Below are 14,430 nucleotides of genomic sequence, written 5' to 3' on the forward strand. Positions count from 1 at the left end.
CATTAAAAGAAGTTGCCATGAATAAGCCAATAGAGAGACAAATAACTTTGTTGTGTGCTATACATAAGTGAAGCCTTCCAACCTTGGGGAGAGGGCTGTAACAGGTGTTATCAGCCCACACCTGAATACGCTGCAAGGTGCATAACGAGGGTATGGGCGATAACACCGGTTACAGCCCTCTCCCCAGGTCTGGAACGCTACTATAATATGGCTGAATCACTAAATAGGTTTAAAACGAAAGAAAACCATTCAAATTGTTGCCTAGAGCCTAGCACTGAACATTGACCTGGTGTTGGGTAAGGGAGACACCAAGCATTGAGGCCGAAAGTTGGGAGAGAAACATCAACCTTTGTACCTGTGTTTAAGGCCCTCGCTGGCTAATGGCCTGCAATCGCCTACCAACAATCTAATATAATGACCATTGTTATTCTATATGGTATAACACTATAGTAAATCATGAGTGAGACTTTTTTAATAGCATAAGCTGCAAAAGAATTCACTTCTAGAGACTCACAATTTTGACAGTCAATACGAAGAAGAGTACATGGTTTGCATTTGATTAGGAGGTGAAACTTGAATTCAAGTCCTGTCTGCAATTCTATGCACTTCATGACATATATCTTCCCAGCTTTCGTTTTTTCAAATATTTGTTACAGTTTGGGTTTCAAGAGCTATATATTTATTTATTTAAGTCATTTCAGACCCTCATTTATGAAATAAACAACATTTAAACACACCAATATATGGCCTCCCATCTCAGCAAACTAATCTTATAAATCAACTTGACACATCACAACCTTCCTCGAGGCCTAAATGTCATTTATGAACACTTAAAGATGTTCAAGTCGATCTAATTTTGATGTAAATGTATTATTGAAAAGAAAATGTCTGGAGTACAGACCTGTAACTATTCTTATGAAAAGTTTCAGGAACATTATATTTAAATTCCCTTGAGAAAGGAACGCCCATCATTCATCCTTCAGAATGGCTGCAGAGGGGAGAATAAAAACAGAGATCGCAGATTGAGGCAAGTCGATACCTCAAAAACAATGCTTGGCACATCTATAAAGAGACCAATTGTGCAAAAGAGCAACTGAGCACAGCTGAGTGAGTCGATTTAGTGAACTGCCTGTATTTCTAAAACATTAAGATAATCAGGTGATTTCTATATTTATTAGGTATTCAAAACATACTCCATATTGGCAGCGTTATATTGCAACAATGTCCCACATCTTTGTCCCCCGATTTAGAATCTTCAAACTAACATTAAGTTAAGTTTGTGTTACTCCTGTTTTCCAAAGTATTCAAATATAAATATTCGAAACATACTCAATATTGGAAAGTTATATTGCAACGTGTACCCCATTTCTGTGTCCCAATTTTAAATCTTCAAAGTAAATATCAAAAATAGTTATTTTCAAAGGTCATTACCGACACGTGTTTCTCTTAGTAGTCAAAACTATATATTGTGATCCCTAGTGAGCTTCTTCAAGGCTAACCATTAGGAAAGTGCAAAATAAAATACACCGTCATTTACAACTGATCATCAAATCTTCTTAAATGAATGTTTCAGTATCTAAAGTAAAACAATAAAAAAAGACTAGTATTCAAGTTCAAATTGTTCCAATAGTATTCTAATGGAATCCTCCCTCTTGTGACACTCGTATTTCTTATCTTATTTACCAGAGTGTGTGGCATGTTTATTTTGTGTTAGTTTGAAAATTCTAAATCAGGGGACAAAGATGTGAGATATTGTTGCAATATAATCTTGCAAATACTGAGTAGGTTTTAAATACCTAATAAATAATTAACTGATTGTCTTAAAGTGGGCCAAATTGGTCATACAAGCACTTATCTTTCTTTCTATTTAAAAATAAAATCACAATGATGTTCTATCAGAGCTCCTTAATTTCTTCATGTCACTAGTAAGGGCTAAAATCATGAACTTTCCCTTGTTTGAGTTGTAGGTGGGGACAGAAGTAGAGACAGCGGAATACAAAACAATCAGACACAATCCTTCTCAATGGTGCAATTCCACAGGTTGCAAGTGTGTAATTTCCTAGCTATCCATAATTTTACTTAATCGATGCACAAGGGGTGACCCTTGCCACCACGAGCACGGGAGGCCACTTAAGGGACGCTCCGTTACTCCTAGTGGCAACCATCATTCCATTTATAATGTTTTCCTCTTTTCTTCCTTTTAACAGTTGCCACCCCCAAATTCACTTTCTTCTACCACCCAAAAGTTCTTTGTCTTGTTCCCGTTCCCCTTTATCATTTGCTTGGACACCATATATATTACAAACTGCTCCATGTCCTTGAGTCCAAGTACCAGGTAGCAGGACAGTCACTGCATGGGGACAACTCTAGTAGCATGAGGGAACACAGTGTTTGGGAGAGCACACAATTAGAGGGCTTTTCTCATGTCCCAGCTTGTGACATCTGGGCATTAGGCTGGGTCCCACAGGCCCTCCTGGCAATAAACCTTCTTTCTTTGCTCACGGGCTCAATTGTTTAGGTCATTCGCTGTGCAGTCCTTGTGCCTGAACTACCAAGAAAACCGGCTGAGTTTCTTGAAATGTATATACATTTTCTTCATCACATCCTATCATTACCTAAATGCTTGCAATTACCTCCTTTTATTTATTTATTCCTTTCATCTGCTTTACATCTCATATGCCTGCTACCCACCCCACTTCTATTCCAAATGTCATTCATCATGTGGGCGCTCTCCTAATTTCTCTGTCCCATTTCTTTTTCTTCTTAACCCACATGAAGGAGACAAAACACGACAAAAACAACAATAACATAGTCCTTTCCCAGCCCTTGCCATACCTGCTCTTCTTCTCCTGGGTGCATCCTTGAGTTGAATCAAGCTGTCTGGTAGAAACCAAATGGGGTCAAAAATGCATAATGAAGTAATGTGCAGAACGGCGCTCCGCTTTTAATTAGCTCTCTCTCTTCTCCTGCGCCTGGTGCCTTGGCCTTGCTGCTGCGTGACCCCTTCATGTGAAGAGCTGGCAATTTCTTCATGCAATGTCCAAGATGCTTTCTTTTTACCATTAACGCTGAACTTGTCTTTGGGATTGCTGTTTGTTGGCAGGCCTGCATGAGCTGTCTCTTTCTTGGCATTTTTCCTCTTGTCCATCTTCTTTGTGATGTGACGTTCCTGCAAACCATAGCTGCTACCTCCTAACATTTCCTGACACTGAAACAAGCGGTATGTGTACACAAGTTTGCCTACCATCTCTTTCACATGCATTTCTGCTTCTTTTCAATATAAAGTTACACATCTCATATAAACATTACATTTCAAATCATAAAAGACATTTGATAATTTCATACAGGTTGATCTATTTACATTGTATACACTTGATAAAAAGGATTGGTTTCTTCTTGTTGAGGGCCACCTTCCAAGTGCCATGCTTCATCTGTGCCTCTTGTCCTGTACAAAAAGATGCTTTTCACTGAAAACCTTTCTACATCGCCTTCACCTTCTACCTGCTACTTACCTCCATCTCTTTTTCCTCCCCTAGAGATCAACATGGGACCCCCCCACACTCCTTTCACCTCCCCCGGTACTTACCTGCTTTCTCGATCCACCTACCCATCCCTTCCACAATTATCTACCTCCTCAAGAGTTGCTCCTTCTCTTTACATTGCTACTCTACACCAACAATTCCACATGAAATAATGTTGTTCCGAAACCCATTGACTCATTCAAAACCCATTAATAATATACAAGATGTGGCACCTTAATACGCCTACTTGCTGGGCATTCCTATGTTGCACATTGTGTTTCCCACTGTAGCCCCTCCTTCCTGGCCTTTATCCTATGTCCAGTTGAACACCTGATTTCCTTTACTCAATCTGTTATTATGCTCTTGTTGCGGTAATATTGTCTGGCATAGTTGCCCCCTTTCCCTGTAAGCCAAAAAAGAGAACTAGACGGAAAACCCCCATGAAACACTGCTTTGGTCCCTTTTAACTGTGCACTATTCCCTATGTTCCAATGCCTCCAACTTGGTTCCCTTTAATGTGTCACTATTGTGTCACTATTGTGTATCAGCCCGCAGCATGATTCATTTTGATGTTAAATCCTCCCCTTCTCTGGTTCTGTTTTGACTTAATATGTGAAACTTATATTGAATACTCATTCACCTGGTATAGACACACCCCCATCTATCAAATGGGTCCACCTGCACCTTCATCAAGAGCTGTCTCCCTAACCCACTTTTACTCCCTTGTCATTATCCCGTCTGAAGTCACTCTGCCCCACCCTTCACCATCGCAACTCTTGTGCTCGCTCGTAGCTGTCTGTCAATTTTCCCTCCTCCGTGTGTGCCTTTCAGGTTTACTGCACGTTTATTTCATGTGGAATTATTTCCCGTTCTAATGGCGTGCCCCCTTTTCTCTTCTAGCCCTACAAACTGACATAAATAATGTGCAAAGTGTCATGCTCTCCCAGAACAGGGTCCCCCCTCAATGTGCTACATCCCCTGTTCTATGTGTGTGAATACGCATTTCCTTGGTGCCTGAAGTGGCTGCATTTGTCTGTGATGTAAGTTCTACTCTCGGCACATGTGCCTGCCACTGTGTGTTTTTGGGCTTACTGTTCATGTGGTTATGCACTGCATTGCAGTGGGTGTGTGTCCCCCCCCCCTAATGAGTCTTGCCACTCTTCTCTTCCCTTGTCTTTTGTTCTTTTTTTTTCCTTGCATGCTTAAAAAATATGTCCTAATATTACGCCCACTTTCTCCCTCCCTCCCGTTTTCATCTTGTGCACAGCTAAACTATGTGCATTCTATATCCGAGGCTTCCTACTTCCCATAATTATGTCTGCCTGTGTCATCGCAGCCCTATCTTAACCCTTGAACAAGATTGAAAATGTAATTCAGGTGCATGTTAAGGCATAAAGGATGAAGGTGATAAATGATTGTGGCGAGTTGAGTGTGGGGGTGAACCATGACAATTAACAGCACAAGGCAAACATAAGAGAAAGAAAAAGAAAGGGGGAGAAGGGAGGCAAGGGACAAGTTAGTTGTAAAGATCTTTGCGTCATAGCGACACTGGCGGCTGATAGCCGTCCGATCGTTGATATGGGGGGTGCCCCATAGCCACAACCGTGGTGCCAACCAGATACAACCATCCAACTAGGTCTACCGTAACATGTTTCCTGCCTACACCATCAGCCAGCACTGCATAAACACTGGTCGCTGGGTCATGCAATCACATGAGCGCAAGTGTCATGCTTATGTTACTCATCGCTCCAAACAGAAACCGATTACCAATCCATAATCCGAATCAGCATTCAATAGATACTGTACAATTAGCCTGGGGCACATGTGCACCAATCCCAAGCGACTGTTACCACAACCAATAGGCTTCTGCCACACCGGCGTATCCGCTCGCCTGAGACTATTTAAATGCACTTCCAAAATGAATTGACCGTCCCAACAAGTACAAGCTTTTACGTAAGGTAAGGAGTTTAGCCACCTTGTGAAACCTTGTTTCACCCATTGTAGCTCACCACCAAACTCTGGCATTGCATCGAACAAGAGACATTTATCGATTTCATAATAATTTGTCTCCTGTTTAACCATGATACCATTACATGGTACCCTGCATATAGAATTACTCTCCCATAGAGCCTTGGGGCCTAGGGTGCATCGGCCACTCACCTGGCACTTTCTAACCAGGCCTCATGCTGCACTTACGTATCAGTTAATTTCAAACTGGCCACTGCCATCCACGTGAACACGAACAACCTTAACATCCTCACATCAGTAGGCTTCCCGGGTGATCTTTACATAGATCACGCAACAATAGGTGCAACCTCTAACCTGGCTTCTAGCATTCGGTTCCACACCATGTAGCCTCCTAAATGGGCTTCCAGAATTCGGTTCCACACCCGTTATAACTGAACACCCCCGTTCTCCTAGGATGCATATGCCCTTTGCTTGACAAGGTTACTGGGGGACTCTGAATTACTATGCCTGTCACTCACTTTAGTCCTTGGTCTGGATGACTTTCCATTCATGACTCGGTCACTTCACCATCTACACTCCTTACCGCCCTGTTCTTCGGTCTTGGTCTTCCCATACCATATGCACCCTAGCACCGCGGTCTGACATCCTCCACCACAACGACCACCATACTATTAGCCAGCACACTCAGTTCTCTAGGGGTAATCTTCCTGCTTTTTTCCATGCAGGCTGCTCCAGTATCGCAGAACACCCGCCAGGGAAAGCAAATAATTCACATGGTACTCTTTTATCTATAGCATCGCCTTATAGAGGTCCACCTATGCGTGGGGGACCAAGGAACTTGCCTTCTGTGATATAAGATAGCTTCTTATGCTAACCCCTATACACAGGTAAACCATCATCCATAAAACTTGCTAAAACGCGTAGCCCACCGGAAATCCAATATTTACATACCTTTTATCATCCGTACCCTTAACTCAATCGTCTAAGCTGACAGCTCCAAACTGATCTCCCAAAGACCAAATATTCCCTAATCAAAAGCAGAAGTTTAACACTTCCTATGAACCCGAAACCTTAACACAAACATCAAGCAGAACCTTTCCATACACTCCCCTGTTTGCCACATAGCTGAGTCTATACTTACACTCCATGATCTGCTGACAAAACAACTAACAAAAACATAGCTATAGCCCCTGTTCCCTACCACCTGTATTTGTCAGATTCCTAGACCCATACTTAAACCAACTCTGCAGGACTGCTGAAGCTCTCGGACTCTCTGTCACTCGCACAGCCTGCCACCCCCACCTTCTGATCTCTGGACGTGCCACAGAGAGCAGGCAGGAATGCAGGGGAGACGGAATTTGTCGCCAAAGACATTACCAGCCATCCCTCTGCTACCACTTGAAGCAGAATTAAAAACCAGAGGCTGGCTCGAAGGAAATCCCCCATGCCCAAGAAAGAGAGGAGTACAGAAATGTGAGAAATTACTGCTTTTATTAATCCAAAACAGGGAAAAGCACATAGATTTCTGCAGCGTCCAAATGCATTTTCACTCATTACAGGCTGGTAGTGAGGTTTTATGTTGCTGTGACATCACAACCAAAAGTTACATTCCTGGACTCTAGGCGAGATGGCATTGGGTGAACAGTATACATATAATTACATCCTATAGGGGACAGATGATGTGATTGGCCTGGCATGATCGGGTAGCTCCGCCTAGCACCACTTTTTTTTCCTTGCATGCTTAAAAAATATGTCCTAATATTACGCACACTTTCTCCCTCCCTCCTGTTTTCATCTTGTGCACAGCTAAACTATGTGCATTCTATATCCGAGGCTTCCTACTTCCCATAATTATGTCTGCCTGTGTCATCGCAGCCCTATCTTAACCCTTGAACAAGATTGAAAATGTAATTCAGGTGCATGTTAAGGCATAAAGGATGAAGGTGATAAATGATTGTGGCGAGTTGAGTGTGGGGGTGAACCATGACAATTAACAGCACAAGGCAAACATAAGAGAAAGAAAAAGAAAGGGGGAGAAGGGAGGCAAGGGACAAGTTAGTTGTAAAGATCTTTGCGTCATAGCGACACTGGCGGCTGATAGCCGTCCGAACGTTGATATGGGGGGTGCCCCATAGCCACAACCGTGGTGCCAACCAGATACAACCATCCAACTAGGTCTACCGTAACATGTTTCCTGCCTACACCATCAGCCAGCACTGCATAAACACTGGTCGCTGGGTCATGCAATCACATGAGCGCAAGTGTCATGCTTATGTTACTCATCGCTCCAAACAGAAACCGATTACCAATCCATAATCCGAATCAGCATTCAATAGATACTGTACAATTAGCCTGGGGCACATGTGCACCAATCCCAAGCGACTGTTACCACAACCAATAGGCTTCTGCCACACCGGCGTATCCGCTCGCCTGAGACTATTTAAATGCACTTCCAAAATGAATTGACCGTCCCAACAAGTACAAGCTTTTACGTAAGGTAAGGAGTTTAGCCACCTTGTGAAACCTTGTTTCACCCATTGTAGCTCACCACCAAACTCTGGCATTGCATCGAACAAGAGACATTTATCGATTTCATAATAATTTGTCTCCTGTTTAACCATGATACCATTACATGGTACCCTGCATATAGAATTACTCTCCCATAGAGCCTTGGGGCCTAGGGTGCATCGGCCACTCACCTGGCACTTTCTAACCAGGCCTCATGCTGCACTTACGTATCAGTTAATTTCAAACTGGCCACTGCCATCCACGTGAACACGAACAACCTTAACATCCTCACATCAGTAGGCTTCCCGGGTGATCTTTACATAGATCACGCAACAATAGGTGCAACCTCTAACCTGGCTTCTAGCATTCGGTTCCACACCATGTAGCCTCCTAAATGGGCTTCCAGAATTCGGTTCCACACCCGTTATAACTGAACACCCCCGTTCTCCTAGGATGCATATGCCCTTTGCTTGACAAGGTTACTGGGGGACTCTGAATTACTATGCCTGTCACTCACTTTAGTCCTTGGTCTGGATGACTTTCCATTCATGACTCGGTCACTTCACCATCTACACTCCTTACCGCCCTGTTCTTCGGTCTTGGTCTTCCCATACCATATGCACCCTAGCACCGCGGTCTGACATCCTCCACCACAACGACCACCATACTATTAGCCAGCACACTCAGTTCTCTAGGGGCAATCTTCCTGCTTTTTTCCATGCAGGCTGCTCCAGTATCGCAGAACACCCGCCAGGGAAAGCAAATAATTCACATGGTACTCTTTTATCTATAGCATCGCCTTATAGAGGTCCACCTATGCGTGGGGGACCAAGGAACTTGCCTTCTGTGATATAAGATAGCTTCTTATGCTAACCCCTATACACAGGTAAACCATCATCCATAAAACTTGCTAAAACGCGTAGCCCACCGGAAATCCAATATTTACATACCTTTTATCATCCGTACCCTTAACTCAATCGTCTAAGCTGACAGCTCCAAACTGATCTCCCAAAGACCAAATATTCCCTAATCAAAAGCAGAAGTTTAACACTTCCTATGAACCCGAAACCTTAACACAAACATCAAGCAGAACCTTTCCATACACTCCCCTGTTTGCCACATAGCTGAGTCTATACTTACACTCCATGATCTGCTGACAAAACAACTAACAAAAACATAGCTATAGCCCCTGTTCCCTACCACCTGTATTTGTCAGATTCCTAGACCCATACTTAAACCAACTCTGCAGGACTGCTGAAGCTCTCGGACTCTCTGTCACTCGCACAGCCTGCCACCCCCACCTTCTGATCTCTGGACGTGCCACAGAGAGCAGGCAGGAATGCAGGGGAGACGGAATTTGTCGCCAAAGACATTACCAGCCATCCCTCTGCTACCACTTGAAGCAGAATTAAAAACCAGAGGCTGGCTCGAAGGAAATCCCCCATGCCCAAGAAAGAGAGGAGTACAGAAATGTGAGAAATTACTGCTTTTATTAATCCAAAACAGGGAAAAGCACATAGATTTCTGCAGCGTCCAAATGCATTTTCACTCATTACAGGCTGGTAGTGAGGTTTTATGTTGCTGTGACATCACAACCAAAAGTTACATTCCTGGACTCTAGGCGAGATGGCATTGGGTGAACAGTATACATATAATTACATCCTATAGGGGACAGATGATGTGATTGGCCTGGCATGATCGGGTAGCTCCGCCTAGCACCACCCCCAGGAGGCCAGTGTGAACCTTGTCAATTACCAGCATGTGAGTAAAAATGATGTGTGGGTAGAATGGCCTCAGAGTACTGCCTGTTTCCCACTAATATTACCACTTCAGTAACTCCTCTGGCCCTGAGCAAGTACATCAGAGTCTCCAACTCCAAGCTGTTACATTTTTGCATCTTCTGTCTTCAGTTTGAAGGCCTCCCCATGTGTCTTAAGCCTTACCAATTAATTTCAATGCCGCTGTGGTTTCCATTTTATTTTTATGGATGTTCATGATAATTGCTTTTAGGTGTCAGCAAGCAGTTAATGTGTGTTCTTTTGTGCCTTGCTAATGTATCTACATGTGTGTTCAGCCATGGTGTCTCTTCATGATTACTTTGATGTCATCTGAGCACCACACACCTTGGGTAATGATAAGCATCGCTTAGATACCTGAGGGTTTGTAGCGCTATATAAGTGCCAAATTATTATTATTATTATTATTATTATTATTATTATTATTATTTGGTTATTAATCTGTGGGGCTGCTACAGTGGGCGGCATCTGTCATCTTGGGGATATGATGACGGGGTCATACCAAGATGAGAAGGAAAAAGAGAGGAAGCAAAAGGAAGAAGGTATGAAGAGCAGGTAAAAAGTGAGAGAGAAAAGATGGGGGAAATGAAGAAACGTGAGAAAATAGAAACAGAGATTGAAAGAATGAAGATGGCAGAGAAGGCGAGTGGAAGAAGAGAAGAGGGAGATGAGAAGACAGGAAGAGCAAGATGAGAAGGAAATGAGAAGGAGTAGGGGAAAAAGGGAGGAGGAAATAGATCACATTGTTAACAGTGTAATACCAGTTGTAGAACAAGAACGATGGGAAGAAGAGAGACGGTCACAACAGTCCTGCGGGGAGCTGCACGAGGTACCTAGAGTACCGACATGGGCTGATGAGCAGGATGCAGAAGCCATAGGGAAAAGGATCAGGGAATGTTATATAGACAGAGGAGGAAAAAGTATGGCTATGAAACTAGAGGGAGTATTGAAGGATCTCCACCGAGAGAAACAAGAGGTAGATTGGATGACGTAATGATGGACAAGCATCGAACGCTGTCCCTAAGTAGACTAGATCTTGATGATGAGGAAAGGGATAACAGCAATATCAGGTGGGGTATAATGATGTCAGACGAAGAAAGGGAAGAAGAGAGAGTGCGAGAAAAGGGTGTGGCGCGTGTGGCTCTTCAATAGACCCAGACGTAGGAAAAGGGTAAAGTGGTCAGATTTAGGAGAACCAGAAGCAAAAACACCACAACCTATATCATATTCTGAACGACCACAAGGATGGTCGCATAGTGTAGGGGAAATGTCCCCGCCTTATCTAAAATGATTAAGATCATTGCCAGGGTGAAGATGAGTGGGCGTAACTAGACCCACCTGGAAGACAAGAAGCGTAGGTGGATATGATTGTAGAACAGGGTTTACACAATTTTCGTTATTAGAAAAAAAGGGGAGTATGACCACAATATATACTGTCGCCGCAGATGGATAAAGATAATTTAAAATTCAAATTACCTAGTTTGATCACAGTTGCGGGAAGTGGATTTATGAGTTAGAAAGAATGACAGCAGCAGTGGGTGATGTAAAAGGCCTACTAGCAGCTATCGTAGGGGAGAGAGCTGACGACATTTGGAGCACAAAACATGACACATGATGGAGCGCCATTTAATAATTGTAGAGCAGGCATATGGAGGCCACTTAGAGTACAGTATCCTGACACGTCCGACATGGGTGCGATTAAGACAAGGAAAATGGGAGAGAACGAAGAGCATGCTGTTTATATTCAGGAACCTCAAGAACATTGGCGTCTTGAGACAAGGGAACCGTGGCATAAAACAGTAGCAGAATCTTTTCATATTTTATGTCGGGTACTGCCTGAGCCAGTGCCAAGGCAGATGAAAAAACAGGTAGGGCTGGAAGCGAAGCCATGGCCAGAAATACAGTTGACTATCGTACATCATTGTCGATTGTTACAAGAGAAGTATAAGAAAAAAGCTGGGAATAGGGTGCTTGAGGAAGCAAAGTTAGTTCAGAAAATGTTGTCTAAAATGTTGTCTAAATTTGCTACAGAAGGAGCAGTACTGACGAGCGGTGAAGGAGTGGTTACACAAGAGTTACAACCTAGACAGTCAATCAATGTAGGGTACCCAGTAGATCAGGGTGGATATAATTTCTGGCAACATGCTAGAGGGAAAATGCCTAAAGGACGAGGAGGTGATTTCAAAATGTCTTTAGTCATGTGGGCATTAAGATTAAATCTTAGATACTGGGCCCGATACCATGGCCACGGAAAGAGTCTCAAATATTTCATCAAAAGACCATATGTCTTACATATATTCTATAATAGCGACTGCAGGTGCCATCAATTTTATTTTTATCTGCAACTGTAGCAATCCAATCTTGCTGTCAAAGTTTTTTTTTATCTTTTCAGGATTGGACAACAACAGATCTTGATATACGTTTAGAGATTTCAATGTTGTCTGGCAGAAGGTCACCCATTGTCCCAAGAAGGCCGATCCACCCTTAGCTATCTCTCCAATTACACTCCCAAAAGGAAGGGCAGGTGGGGACAGCAAACATTTGCGGCAAAGAGCCAATGCCTTCCAAACTGTCCTTGCATACATCAAGATCAAACCCAGCTCATATCTGATCACCAATGTTGCAATCAAGTTTGGCAGCCACAAAGACTCTCATAATTTGACCAGTGGTAAATAAGAAAGCCTCTGCTCCATAGATCAGAACAGGGACAACCTTTGATTCGTAGAAGGTCCTCACCGGTATTATGGAGAACTTCTCAAACCTTCTATTGATCAACATCCCCTGCGCTTTCAGCGTTTTAGCTTCTTCTTCAAGGCCCCTCTTTGAGGACCATCATCCATTTTCGTATTAATATGGGTACCCAGATAAGTCATTGTCAGAACCCAAGTTTAGGGCATTCCTTCCAGGTACCATTTAAACTCTGAAGCTTTTGTTTTTGTTCTCTGTCCAAATACCAACATTTTTGTTTTCAAAGTGTTTATCTCTAGACCATTATTGATCATATATTCCCATAGTCCTTCCAAACTCCTTTGTAGGATTATTGGGGTTTGGTCTATGAAGACAAGATCATCCACGAAAAGAACTCTTGACAACCCTTCCTCACCCAACCTGGGCGGGAAAGCCTTCACTCTATCCAGCATTTTGCCCAGGTCAGATGTAAATAAGTTGAATAAGAGTCGGGGCAAGCGGGCAACCTTGCTTGAGACCTCGTTTAGTATAAATGGATCTTGTCAATACGCCTTGTGCACAAAGCCTAATTTGCACATAAGTGGCCGTATAAAATGCTCTGCTGAAATTAGATCCCCTGGGTATTTCCATGCCTCCAACTTGGTCCATAGTAACTCTATGTCAACACAATCAAAAGCCTTTTTAAGGTCTATAAACGACATTTAGATCTTCAGACCCTCGTTCACAGGCCTGCCTTTTAAGATGTTTAACAATAAAAGGTTCAGGTCAGTTCCCACCTCAACGATGACTTTCATCGGGTGCGGTTCAAGCATCACTACTTTAGGACCCCTTTCCTGCTCCTGCAAAGTCATTGAGGGTTGCTTCCTCGGTACAGTGCTTGTTGATCCAAACTCCACTAGGCCACTCACTTTCATTTTTTTACGGCAATCTTTGGCTTGGTGAAGTTTTTGAAAGACATTTCTGTGTTAGACAGAAAGGATGCAAAACTCGTAAGTGTATGAGGGAAGACATGAAAATGCTTTTCTTTTCTTTTTTTACTTGAAGCTCTGCGGGAGGAAGGAACTTGATCACATAGTAAAGTAGGGTTGGTTGTGATTGATGTTTTTTCTGATAAAGGTTTGTAATAAACAGTATATCAATAAAATAAAACAAAATAAATAAGTATTTTTCATAAGTCTCACTAATTGGATTAAAGTTGATAATAGTGAAATACCACAGTGAATGGCATTTGTAAGAAAGAAACCACCATTTTTCCCGGAAGATTTAGAAAAAGTGCCAAGCATCCTGTGGACAGGCAGTCCACATGACGTGGGTCTATTGAGCGGAGCAGGAGCAGTTCAAATTAAGCTTAAGCTATGAGCAATTTACCATGAGCAACACATTATCCCATGTCCAGAGAAGCAGATGAAGGTATATTTGAAGCCATTTCCGCTTTAGGACAGCAGGGAATACTGGTGCCATCAGACTCCACATGTGACACTGCTGTGTACCCAGTGAAGAAATCTCCGGAGATTTATTCAGGATCTGCGCCCCCTAAACAATATTGTTGAAGCAGAATTTCCTCTGGATCCGAATCCACCTATGATATGTAACATCCCAGCTACAGCTAAGTATTTTACAGTAGTAGATTTTAAAAAACGCGTTCTTTTAAATGCCCCTTCATGACTCCCCCCAAGATTTGACTTCCTTTTCATATAGAAATCGGTGGTGGAAACATACAAGGTTTACCACAGGGACACTGTGAGTCGCCATCAATCTTAAATAGGGTCCTTCAGGTGGACCTAGGTAACATGCAACTTGAGAGCACAATAATTTAGTACGTAGATGACATTTTAGAGTGTAGTGAGACAGAAGAAAAATGCAGAGAAGACTCAGTCCAATTAATAACAGTATTAGCAGGAAAAGGATACAAAGTGGACAAAGAGAAACTACGTCATTGCCAGGAAGAG

The sequence above is a fragment of the Ambystoma mexicanum genome, chromosome 3q, assembly GCF_040938575.1.
Source record: "Ambystoma mexicanum isolate Mex_15411 chromosome 3q, UKY_AmexF1_1, whole genome shotgun sequence".
NCBI classification, from domain to species: domain Eukaryota; kingdom Metazoa; phylum Chordata; class Amphibia; order Caudata; family Ambystomatidae; genus Ambystoma; species Ambystoma mexicanum.